This window comes from Lagenorhynchus albirostris, chromosome 8 (genome assembly GCF_949774975.1).
Source record: "Lagenorhynchus albirostris chromosome 8, mLagAlb1.1, whole genome shotgun sequence".
In the NCBI taxonomy this organism is placed as follows: domain Eukaryota; kingdom Metazoa; phylum Chordata; class Mammalia; order Artiodactyla; family Delphinidae; genus Lagenorhynchus; species Lagenorhynchus albirostris.
The window spans coordinates 35,094,021-35,106,876 of NC_083102.1; the positions used below are offsets into that span (position 1 = coordinate 35,094,021).

Here is a 12,856-nt window from a genome sequence, read left to right on the forward strand (position 1 = left end):
ATTCAAAAAGATACATGCACCCCAATGTTCACAGCAGTGCTATTTACAACAGGCAAGACATGGAAGCAACCTAAGCGTCCATCAACAGATGAGTGAAGATGTGGTGTTTTTAAACACACACACACACACACACACACAATGGAATATTACTCAGCCATAAGAAGAATGAAATATTGCCATTTGCAGCAATATGGATGGACCTAGAAATTATCATACTAAGTGAAGTAAGGCAGAGAAAGACAAGTATCATATGACATCACTTATATGTGGAATCTAAAAAATAATGCAAATGAACTCATTTACAAAACAGAAACAGACTCACAGACATAGAAAACAAACTATGGCTACCAAAGGGTAAAGGGGGAGGCAGGGATAAATTAGGAGTATGGAATTAACAGATACATACCACTATACATAAAATAAACAACAAGGATTTACTGTGTAGCATAGGGAACTATATTCAATATTTTGTAATAACCTAAAATGGAAAAGAATCTGAACATATAACTGAATCACTTTGCTATACACCTGAAACACAATATTGTACATCAACCACAGTTCAATTGAAAAATGGAAAAAATTAAAGGTATTAAAACAACTTGGTAAAGATGAGCAATTAAAATATCATTTGTATCATTAATAAATCACAGTGAAGGTAACAATTTTGATAGAAACTTATCAGGATCATTTCTACAATACAGTGACCAATATCTTATTTAAAAATGAAATATCAAATGTATAGCCAAAGAGCTTTTTTAAAATAAATATATTTTCACTGTCTTATAAATAGGTAACATGTCAAAATAAAATTAATCATTCACATTCTATTTTTAAATGTCCTCTCATAAAAATGTAATTCTAGTAATAAGAAAATAAACATTAAATATTTTATTAATTATGTATTCATATCTTGTTACCATATATTCTCTATTACTGTACATTTGCTCTTAAAATTTGATCTTATATAGTCAGAAAAACAAGTTGTCTCTCAAAATAAAAAAAAAACTTCTAATAACAATGTTCCTTTAATATAGTTATATGAGTAAGCATGTACTTGGTCATATTTCAGAATCTGGCATCGTTTCAGCCAAGTGGGAACGAGATATTTCTAGGACACCATTAGAGAGATATCAAGGAGAACAGATATGTAAAATCAAATAACTATTAGAAATGACAAACTGCACTGCCTTTCTTCTATTTGTGGAATAGTCTGAGCAACAGACATGTGGGACTAGAGACAGTTTGAAATTACTGAAAATTACAAAAGAGCAAAGAATTGGAAGTGATAAGAGGGCAACTTAAAAGCATACTTTTCTGGAAGTAGAGAAATATTATAAATAGATCAAGAAAATACATATTTAAAATTATTATATTTGGGACAACACAAAGTGAGACTGTCAAATGAATTTTATTTTTAGTTACAGGAGTATACATTCTCTGTAACATACAACAAGGTAAAATGTATTGAAAAGTGAACATCTGCAAGCTTACATCACTGCTAAAAACGACCACAGTTTATAATCCCCTGCCTTCTGAGAAGCAATCTGTAGCTACACTCCTGATTTGTCTACATAGTAGGCTGATGGTCAGAATGAGAAAAGAGACAACACCATGCATGGGACGGCACACTTCACGGGGTATGTGCACTTGGTGTAACTTGCACGCATTGCATGATTGGGGGACGGGACAGCAAAACAGTGAAGGAATAACCTAGACGAGGCTCTAAAGACTTTTCAGCATTTCCCAGGAGAAGAAAAAAAAAAATGTCTCAAGAAACGTGGGACCAAGCTTCCTATGCGGTACGCTGTATAAAACCTCGGGTCACACCCTTGAAGCCAAACTACAGCCAAGACACGCAGCACCCCTACAGCTGGGAGTTATGTTTCCTTTTAACGTAGCACAATGCACAGACTGGACCATGAGGCGACCCAACGTTTCAGGTGTGTGTGTAAGGTCCATTAAAAAGGAGAGCTCTAATTTTAGAAAGACAAAGTTTATCAAACAGCTCATCCAACTCCATATTTTATTTCTGGATTGGTGCCACCACCAGCTAAATATATAACTGAGCACAGGACCGAGGCAAAATTGTGAAGAAGTTAATATTTATGGGATGTTAATGGTATGCACTTCAGGGAAGAGGATGCCAGGCGGTTATTTATTTCTCTCAACCCTAACATGACCAACTCCACATGCACTCACTTCTCCTCTCCTTGTTTCATCATCCTGGTTAAATAAGGGGCGGCTCCATTCCTGACTCAGAAGGAGGGGAGGGATGTGAAAATCCCACGCGGGCTAAGACCACTGAAGAAAAATACTCTCACATTTTAACGGAGCCTCCTGAGCTTCGTAAACAAAGTTATCTGCGATAATTTTTTGCTGGTTTTAATTGTTTTTATTTTAGGAATTATCTTTTTCTCCCAGTCACTCTTACATGTGTGTTTACATGGTAGTAAGAGAGAACCTGTTCACAGCTTCAAATTTTATTCCATGTATTTCATAAAAGGTTTCAGTTGAAAGCAACCTAAAAATGAATCCAGTCTCTTTTTAATTTTGGAGGAAATGACTCACCCAATATTGCACAATAATTAAAGTCAGACCAAGGACCAGAATGCAGGTCTCCTGGCACTTAATGTGGAACACTGAACAGTAAACCAAGCGGGCTGTTTTACTATCTGAGATAATAATTATGCTTTCCAGAAGGAGTCATTTTCGTTCACATTCTAATATGCATTATTATTATCAGACAAGGTCTTTAATACAAAATTTCCTACTTGGAACAAGGAAAGGAGAATACACTGGGACTTGGAATAGCTAGATGGCAACACAGAGGAAGCACTGGGTACCTAAGGACCAGGATAAAACAGGCAGAAGGCATAGGTTAGTAATTTTTTAAAAAGGGAAAAGTGGGGTAATTATGTAATAAAGCCCCACTTTGCCTTGCTTCAGCTTCCCAAGGACCACACATTCACTCGTGATATAATAAGAGATCAGAAGTATTCTGAAAGATCTCATAATTCAGTCAGGAGGAGGGAAGAAAAAGAGAAAAATGAGATGAAGCAGGCAAAGAGAGACCTCCTTCATTACCAATAGAAGAGATTATAGACTCCTTTCTCTTTCTCAAGGTATTTAGAACAAAACTGCTGAGCAAGCTAATGCAGATTTTAAATATGGACACAGTGTGTGAGAGAGGGCTCTGTAGGACATTAGGTTTATGAGAACATGATCTGTGTATGTGGGTGGTGGTATATGGAGAGTTGTATCACTTATTCAGGCCTTAGCTGAAGATGTCCCAAAGCAATGTGAGCAAACTAAAGAGCGGGACTTTAAATTTGGAAAGATGGACTTTCCGGCAAATCATAAAGCCACAACCTGCTCTGTTTAAAGATAGATACTGAAAGGATGAAAGGCAAGACACGTTGTAAACTATGATGTGTGTGCCAATGCAAAAAAAGTAAAGCTACCTAAATCTAAAGGTTTCACAACAGACCTTGACTTAACCCATTTTCCTCCCTCTTTCCTCACAGAAGATCCCCAGAATTACTTGGAATGCCCGTATTGTACTCATAGTGTAGCCATTAGAAACATCTATATACGTGACTTATGCTAGTCATATTAAGATATAATGATGAGGCATATGATTAAATGTCAGTTAAACAGTGCTAAGCATTATTATATTGAAGCACTCAACTATTGAGCGTTTGTCATACAAAAGCACGAACATCCACTCACAACTTTCCAGTTAAATGTCATATTGTTTCTCAGATCAAGAGTAGTTTTCGAGCTCCTACCAAGGACAAGGCATGTTCTAAGCACTGGGTTAGAACAGTGCCCAAACGAAAATCTTTGGATCCATGGAATATACAATCTCATTGAGGGAACAGATGATAAATAAACAATCTTTTTAAAGTCAGCTGATAGTGCTATGGGGGAAAATAACGTATAGTAAAGGTGACAGTGCACGATCAATGAGGACTGTTATTTTCTATAGGGCGGTCAGAGAAGGCTTCTTTTATAAGGATACGTTTGAGCAGAGACCTGAAGTTAGTGAAGATACCTGAGGGTAGAGCACTCCAGACAGAGAGAACAGAGAGGAAAACTCTGAGGTGGGAATCAGCTGATCCCATTTTGAGGAATGTCAAGGAAGTCAGTGTCTAGAGTTGACTGAATAAGAGGAAAATGATAGAAAATACTGTCAGGTAGCAGGTGTCAAATAATATGGACTTGTGTAAGGTCTTTGTCTTTTATTCCGAGAGACAGAGAAGCTGTTGGAAGGTTTATACAAAAGAGTGACATAATCAAACAGATATATCTTCAAAAGATCACTCTGCTACATGGAGAATAAACTGTGGTGCTGGAGGGAGAAGAAAGGGGATAAATAAGCAGCTGCCGCCACAATTCAGGGAGTTGCTGATGGTCCATCTGATCAGACTGGTTGGGGGTGTACTAACTAGATGTATAAAACAAGATTTGGGGGGACCATTTAGCTCAACTAAAGACAGACTGAGAAAGGGGAAAAAATGAAGACAAAAAGGAAGTGAAGAGTTAGCTGTAGGCACACAGATATAGCTCAACCAAATCCTGGAACATAAATTTGGGTGAAGTAATGGTGAGGAATAGCTTTTAAGGATGTTGGGGATCTTTTTTTTTTAAATGAGATGATTTTATGACAGTCTACATATGCTAAGATGTTAAGATATTTGGATTAATGTACTATAAGTTTCTCCACACTATCTGCCAGCAAGACATTTTATAAACGCTTTCTCTGAAATACGCCCACCACAGATTTTTTTCTTACCCCCTAAAATACACTTTAAGAAACTTTTTTTTTTCTTAAACGGAGAAAAAGTTGCAAAATGATGGTTGTGTACCAAAACAAAAATAATGCAAAAAAAAATATTTCACAGAAAATGCCATCATAAAAGTGGAGAAGAAAAGAAATAAATGAATACCAGGAAAACTTTAGGTTCTTTGTAGTAGCATCCTTTCTTTGAGGAATTTAAAGTTAATTTCCTTAACCTGTTTTTTTTTTAATTTTATGATATTCTCATGGTACAAATCTTTTAGACTTATGTTAGAAAGAGCTTTAAAAAGAAACACTAAAAACTTAAATAAATTCAAATCAACATTATCTTCCGCGAAGTATATTTTAAGGTTTCCAAGATAGAAATCAAAGGAAATTGAGGAACCTTAATAAACTAAAAATGCTGAGGGCCTTTAAACCCCTGGGGACTCATCTGCTTCACAGCAATGTGCTTTTTCAACATTTAAATTTTATTGGCTCCTGCTAATGAAAATAATTTGCCACAGCAGAAAGGAATGAAGATGTCAGCTCCATATGACATATTTATCAATATAGTGGTAAGGTATGTTCTCGAGACCCTTGGTGGATTGTAGAAAGAAAGAAGTGTACAACTGACTGGGAAGCTGAATTCAATCAACAGAGTATATTAAAGTTAAAGAACACATATCTAAAATATCAAGGAATTCAAAAGGTTGAACCTGCACTCCACAGATAATTTGTGGAGAAAATGGATTTTTAATAAAATTTTACACAAATCATATAAATTGAGGGAATTTTAGAATTCAAATTGTTCGTGGTAAGGAAGCTAAACAAATGAACGAATACAAGTCAATTTAGAGAAAGTGAACCAAGTTCACAATCACAAAATGAAAAAGTATTAGGATTCAGTGTGAACTATAAGCTATAAACTGTTAAAATATAATGTTGCTTTAAAATGAAATAGGGGTGATACAAGTATACCTCACTTCAGAGCACAGGTATATTCTGTTAATTTGGCTGCTGGGCAAAATTCTGTATAGATAAACACAAATTCCTAGTCACTCCAATTATAAAATTGAGATTATACTCCTAAAAATAATTAGGTCAATACTTAACAATATCACGTTTGAGAAAATAGCAAATCACTGAAGCATCTATTTAGAGAAAAAATAGTTTAAATGAATACCATTACTGAAAATAAGTCACCACACACACATAGGTTTACTTTTTCATTTTAACATTAATAGTGTTGGAACATAACAAATCTAAATATTCTCTAAGGACCTCTCTCCAGCAACTCAATATTCTAATGTTAACCTCTTAGCTATAATATCTCTTTATATTTCAGCAAAGTTACTCTCTTTTTTTGTTCATTTTGTTTGGAAAATTGCAGACAGGGGATAGATGAAAACACTGTGCAGAGCAAAAGAGTATATACAAAAATACATCAAAGGTAATGACAGGGCAGAAGGAAATAAGCAAGTGGAAGTAAGTACCATTTATTTTAGTAGGTAGGAACACCTACAAGGAAAGGCTATTCTACTTATTAGTATTTATGAAATTCAATAGTAGTGAATTTTCATATAACAAATGCTGGACTTAAAAACAAAGTAATGTTATTTTTAATCAACCCTCCTAACTATTCTTAGTTAAGGTGTTAAAAAACAAAATAGTTATGGGACAAATGAAGAAGCTAAAGTTTGGAACAACTCCATAAGAAAGCACTGAAAATGACCTAAGTCTCATGAAAAAAACAAACAACCCTAAAGAACTTAAATTATTTTTACCTTTAAATTATTTTTACCTTTACCTGTAAAGTGTTACCTTTACAGATAACACTCTGTAAGTGATATGACTGGAGTCCAAGTATATTAAGAGATAAGCAGTTGGACCTAAGCAAATATTCATGTCATCTAAAAAAAAGAAGAGATGTAAACTATGGCATATAAAACTCAAATTAGGCATTAGGTTATTTGTGGATCATAAGCACTGGAATATGTTTAAGGAAAGTTTCAAGCACCTTTCAGAAGGCTTAAGAAGATAAACAACAATCTTTCTGAGTTGGATTTGACCAAGTTTGTTAGAACTCTATGAATTAAGCACTACATAAACAAGGTCACTTTCAAAATCTATGCAAATCTTAAAATACACTAATTAGGGGGCCTAATTTAAGAAATAAACGTTCTTTTATCAAAGGGCAGTATGAATCTGGGCACTGGTTAGAACATTTTAGATCCATTCATTTATCACTAAGATCACTACCATCTGTCACAAAGTTAAAGAGAAAAACAAACAAACAAAAAAAAAACTGTGCCATGAATTAGTATTCAGTGACTGTAATGCAACTGATATTATTTTGGAATTCAACTGTGATTTGCAATTTTATTTAGCAACACTCATGCCAAGAGAACTTCTTAGTGATATTCTCTTACAAGTCAATGGTCTCTTTTTTTTTAAATTTTTATTGGAGTATAGTTGCTTTACAATATTCTGTTAGTTTCTGCTGTATAGCAAAGTGAATCAGCCATACGTATACATATATCCCCTCTTTTTTGGATTTCCTTCCCATTTAAGTCACCACAGAGTGATGAGTAGAGTTCCCTGTGCTATACAGTAGGTTCTCATTAGTTATCTATTTTATACATAGTATCAACAGTTTATACATGTCAATCCCAATCTCCCAATTCATCCCACCCTGCCATTACCCCCTTGGTTTCTTTTTATTTTAATTAAGAGAGACAGAAAATACATAACCACTTCCAACATTCACTTTTCTATCAGTATTATAACTAATAGTTGACACAACATGAGACTGTCCACACAGAAACAGACAAGGGTGATGAGGCAGAGCAGCTATAAATCTTTAAATATAACACAAACAATACCTCTTTTATGTAATGAAGTACCGTAACCCTCACATTTTCTCTTGAAATAAAAATGTCTGGTAAATTTGGCTATGTTCAACATATTATTATATGCTCTAAAAGTCTCAATCAAGCCATGAAGGTATTTTCACATATTTAAATATACTTTTCATAAAGTACAATTTTAATAGTTATGCAAAGAGAGTTGTTTTGTGTTTCTGAGTTTTTGCTTGTACAAAAGGAATATAATTTCTCATTACAGGTTTTCTGTAATTTTAATGTTCACATTTTTTCCTATTTTTTGGTGTGTCACATACAACAATTTCCCCTATTTTAGGATTTTAGAATATCACAAAGATTTATTTTATTTTATTTTTAAAGCAAAACCACTGTACTACCATCAATGCAAAGAAATAAAACTCTAATGACAGTTTACTCAGATATAACTATTCATAAATCTATTCCTATCATAATGTAATTATAGGTCTCTTTTCACTTGAAAACAATATTCAGTTCTAGAATTTCCATCATCTGAATCCTAATGTATAAGTTGAGGAATTTTGAAAGATAGTTTAAAATAGCTCATAACTGTTATTTGTATACATTTCCCTTTGATTGCTCTATTTTAATATTCATCATAGTGTAATAGTAACATTTAATAAATTATGTATTAAAAAAAACTTGTACTCACATTTAAATTGAATGTTGAAAATTATTCCCTTAATTTTTTTTTGTATTCTTGTACTTAAAAGTGAAATTTAAGATGATCTTTTAAAATTGAGTGTCTTCTGTCACTTACCAACAGGGATGTATCATCAGGTTTCTAGTCTCCTCTTTAAAAGTCAGTAACTTTATCACAGTTAAACCTTTCTTTCATTTAAGTTTTAGATAACAATGAAATAGTGGGTTTCTTAGAGAAGAACTGAACTGAACAACTACTGAACGTGGGTGTAGTTTAGTAATAAAAATGGAAGGATGGATGGAAGGAAAGAAACAACTTTTAAAAGCTCTAAAGCTGAAATGAAATTTTATGACCCTAATGACCATAGTGTATATAACTTTATACCCACTTTATTAATACATATACAACTAAATCGAAATTGTAAATTATTGGTTAGCAGTATTAAACAAACACTACACTTTAAAATTCCAGGACACTGAGAATATACTTATCCATAACTCACAATGACAGAAAAGATAAACAGGCCTTTTGACAACATAAAACATTTCCTGAGGTACACCACAATGCAAAATTGAAGACGAAAATATCTGAAAGCTCATCTTTGAGTTTTGACCTCTAGCATAGACGTGCTATTAAACACACCCCTCCTGTCTCCACTGAAGCCTAACCAAACTATTTGAGTTAGGAGAGTGTGCAAAGATGTGCCTTCCAGGCAAACTTTTGTTTTCTAAAAGTTAATCTCCCGAAATACTTCCAGTTGGAAATCGTCCACTTGAGCTACTTGACACCAGGGCGTCACTTTCTCCCCTTGGCTTACCTGCTACTACTTAATTATTCTTCTAAGCAGGCTCTGGACAAGTTGGGGAGGTAGCTCTTTCAGCACTTCTGAATCCATGACGACTACAAATGTACACACCTAACACACTCCCACAGGTCTTTCACACGTCGCGAAAGCCTGACCACCTGGGAGCAGACAAGACTCGAGGAACAATCCTCAAGATCAAGAAACTGACTGGATTTCAACATGTGGTGAGAGAAAATGGGCGGGGCGGGGGGGATAGGAGCACTACAGACAGCAGCTGTCCATTAAGTGGTTTAAAACTGTTGGTTACGAAGCTGAATAAACAAATACACAGATGGGTCTAGTTCCTTGGGGACTCCGGAGTCTGAGGAGCCGCCCCCGAGCGGTGTCCAGTTGGGCCTCTCTTGCCTAGTCCGCGTGCAAAGCGCGCACTGGTTCCGCTCTCAAATGCCCGAGACTCGCACGTGCCTTTCCCTCCCGTTACTCCTAATGAGTTTCACCCGCGCGCCAGGTGCCCTGAGAGACTTACCTAAGATATCTCAGGGTCTGAGGATAGGAGGGCAACTTTCCCTCCCTGCTCTAGGCCGACCCGAACGCCCGGGGCAAGCGAGGGTCCACGCAGACGCTAGTCCCTAGGTCCGGGTGCCCGGGCGTCCGGGCGCTTTGCGGCCCGAGGGGCGGGGAGAGGCGCGCGGGAGACGTGCGGACGGCGGGCGCGGCCACCTAGCGGGTCCAGCCCGCGCCGCCGCCGCACGTGCGCCGCCGCGAGCGCTACGGGACGTCGGGACCCGCGCTCCCCCGGGGTCAAAGTCAACCCTGCGCGCCCGCCCTCCGCTCGCCCGGGGCCTCCGCGTATTTACAGGTAAAAGCCAACCGAGAACACTCCCTTTCTCAGAAAGGTGTCTGCGCCCCTCCCTCGTGCCCTCCCTGAAGAACCGGGAAGAGGGATTTCACCCCCAAACCCACCCTCAGAGTGGGGAGACCTTTCCAAAGCTGAATAAAAATAAGAGTAGGACAGACCCCGGGTGAAGCGGCTCCTGCTAACCGTGGACAGGGGAAAGAGCGCGATCGGGGGCAGCAGTCGAGATGCACGATCATCCTGAAGCGTCACTAGGGGCCAGGAGTTTCTTCGCTGGAGAAGCAGGACTGTCCCCTCTCCGCCTCCCATTCCAGAGAAGTACTTGTGAATTGTACGCTGAAGTGTCTAACTTTGAGACCAGAAGCGTGCACTTGCCCCATTGAATAAATAAAGGTCAGCAGTTGGATCAGTAAAGTTGGTCCAACCGCCAGATGTTCTTACTCTCGTTTCTCCTCTCGGGGAGGGGGGGGGGGGCGGGAGGAGGGGTAGGAAGGAAGAGGAAGAGACAACAAACAAGAGAAATAAAAGAGTAAACGAACACAACTGGCGTCTCAACACACATATTCCTCCAGCCGCGGTGTCGCCAGACAAGGCAACACTTGGCACATACAAAACTAAAAATCGTCCGTGAGGCAACAGCAACCTCCCCTCTCTCGACTCCCCCTTCCCCACATCACAAAGCAAAATGAAAAAGCACAAGCGGTGATGTTGGGTCCGGAACGCGACCCGGATGCCGAGCCGAAATTTGACACATGTCACACCCGCCCCGCCGCGCCGCGCCGCACCGAGCGCAGCGACTGGGGCGAAACTTTGCCGCCGCCGCCGCCGCCGCCCTGGGAGGAGCGCGGAGCAGAGTAAAGGCGCACGCAGACCGGCCCTGGGTGGAGGTGGCTGGGACGGGCTGGGGGGCGGAGGTGAAGCGCGCCACAGTGAGGGCAAAGAAACTTACCGCGACCGAAGACGCCTGGGCAGCGTCCCGGGAGGTGGTACCCGCGGCGCCGAGGCAGAAGCTCCCAAACAACACACCCACGCGCGATTCCTGGCAGAGGCTGCCGCGAGTGGGGGCGCGCCCGGGGTGGGGGCTGGAGGAAGCCGCAGCTGGCGGACGCGGCCGCCGCATAAATAACCCGGACCGGCGCTCAAGGGCGGGCTGCGCTGGGCTCAAGCCGGGGCGCTGCGGCCGCCGCAGAGCTGCACGCGCCGGCGTGTCTCGCGCTTTCTCGGAGGCTCGCGCTGTCTCGCGCTGCCGCTCCCCCCACCCGGATCTCTGTGTGTGTGTGCGTGTGTGTGTATATGTGTGTGTATGTGTGTATGTGTGTGAGTGTGCTCTGGCGGGCGCGCGCACCCGGCCGCGCGCGCGTGTTGTTGGCAATGCAAACTGTACACACGCTGCGCGCCGAGCCGCCTCTTCTCGGAGGGGCGGGCGGAGGGAAGGGACGCCTCCGAGGATTCTGAAGTACTGTTGGGCCACTTGTTTATTTTTGTTTTACTTTGCGTTGTTAACGTTGACTGTTGTTGTTGATCCCCAAAGTGGTTTGGAACCAGCTGGTTAGAATGCCTGTCACCCCCATCCACCTATCTCCTCCCCCGGCTCCCCCAACTTCTTTAAGGGAGGGGGAAGCGCGGAGTAGACTGTTGTTCCGATTTGCAGGGGAGCCTCCTGGCTGACGTCAGGTCCACCTGCTCTGTAAACAACTCGCCGGAGAACTTGTTTGTTCTGCGCCGGTTCCTCCCCCACCCCCACCCTTCTCCCCACCTCCTGCTCCGCCTCCTCCCGCTCGGCCCAGACAGCGAGTCGAGGAAGGGGGTTGGGGAGGGAGGAGAGAACAAAACCGTATGCTGTATTGGCAAAGCCGAGTTGTGTCTGCTGCTCCTTGGCAGTCCCCAAAGTACGTCCTCTCAGCAGACGGAGCTGCTGGCAAATGAAACAGGGGATTCCAAGCGAAGTACAGGAAGCCTCGAAGGGATCCGAAGCCCTCGGTGGCAAGGAGTGAAAGTACTCGATAGTCAGAAAGGGAGACCCAAGCGTGCGTTAAAACGCTGATTGGCCTTTCTTTTCACGGTGTGTGCCTCCGCGGCCTGGGGTGGAGAGAGGCCGAGTGTCTTTCTCACTTTTCATTGTTGTCGTGGCTCCTCACTTGGGCCCGGGAGTTCTCGGGCTTCCTCGTGGTCGCACAGCCCTGGTCACGGGCTTGGGGCCGGGCTGCGGGCCGGCCGGGGCGGAGCTTGGAAGGAAGGGGCCGCCGAGCTAGGACTCTTAGGGTCTGCGGCTTTCGAGACGGGCCCTATCAGTGGCTGAGGGGAGCAAAGTAACCGGAATGAAAGGAAGGAAGAAACTGCCGGAACTGCCGTGCGCACTTCAAAGCCGAGGCGCCGGCGTGGGGAGTGCGCAGGCCTAGCTTCCAGAGCCCGGGTCTCCGCTCCTGTCCGTGGGGTGTGACTCGGCCAGGTCCCACGCGGGACCGAGGGGATGACAAGGGAAAGGCCGAGGGAGGACGAGACGGGCCCGGGTGGGACATGTGACCCGAGGGGAGGGGTGTACCGTAGCCCCTATTCCACCGCCGCTCCTCGCAGGCCGTTCCTCCCCGCAGGCCCCCACCAGCCCCTCCCTCGCCCGCGGGTCGCGCGACCCTCCACTGGCCGCGTCCCCCTCGCGCCGCGGCGGAGCCGGCCGCTCTGCCAGCAAATCCGTCGTGAAGTGTGGTGTTCCGAAAGGTGCTGAAACTTTCCTCCAAATAGCTGCAGACGAGAGGCCGTGGCGAACAGACCCCGGCCCCCGGCTTCTTCCCGGCCAACTTTAACATCTCTAGCGGCAGAAGAGGGGAGGGGGTGACTGGGGAGACGGGCGAGCAGGACCAACTTACGCCTC

At 42.0% G+C, this 12,856-nt stretch overlaps 1 protein-coding gene across 1 annotated transcript in view; it reads right to left on the reverse strand.

Annotated features, from left to right (window-relative positions):
• Positions 1 to 11,277, reverse strand: part of FOXP2 (forkhead box P2) — a 524,445-nt gene extending 513,168 nt beyond the window's left edge. The window contains exon 1 of the mRNA XM_060156819.1: positions 10,937 to 11,277. The gene's annotated coding sequence lies outside the window, so the exon portion shown is untranslated. The remainder of the gene's footprint in view (positions 1 to 10,936) is intronic.
• Positions 11,278 to 12,856: the final 1,579 nt, after the last annotated feature.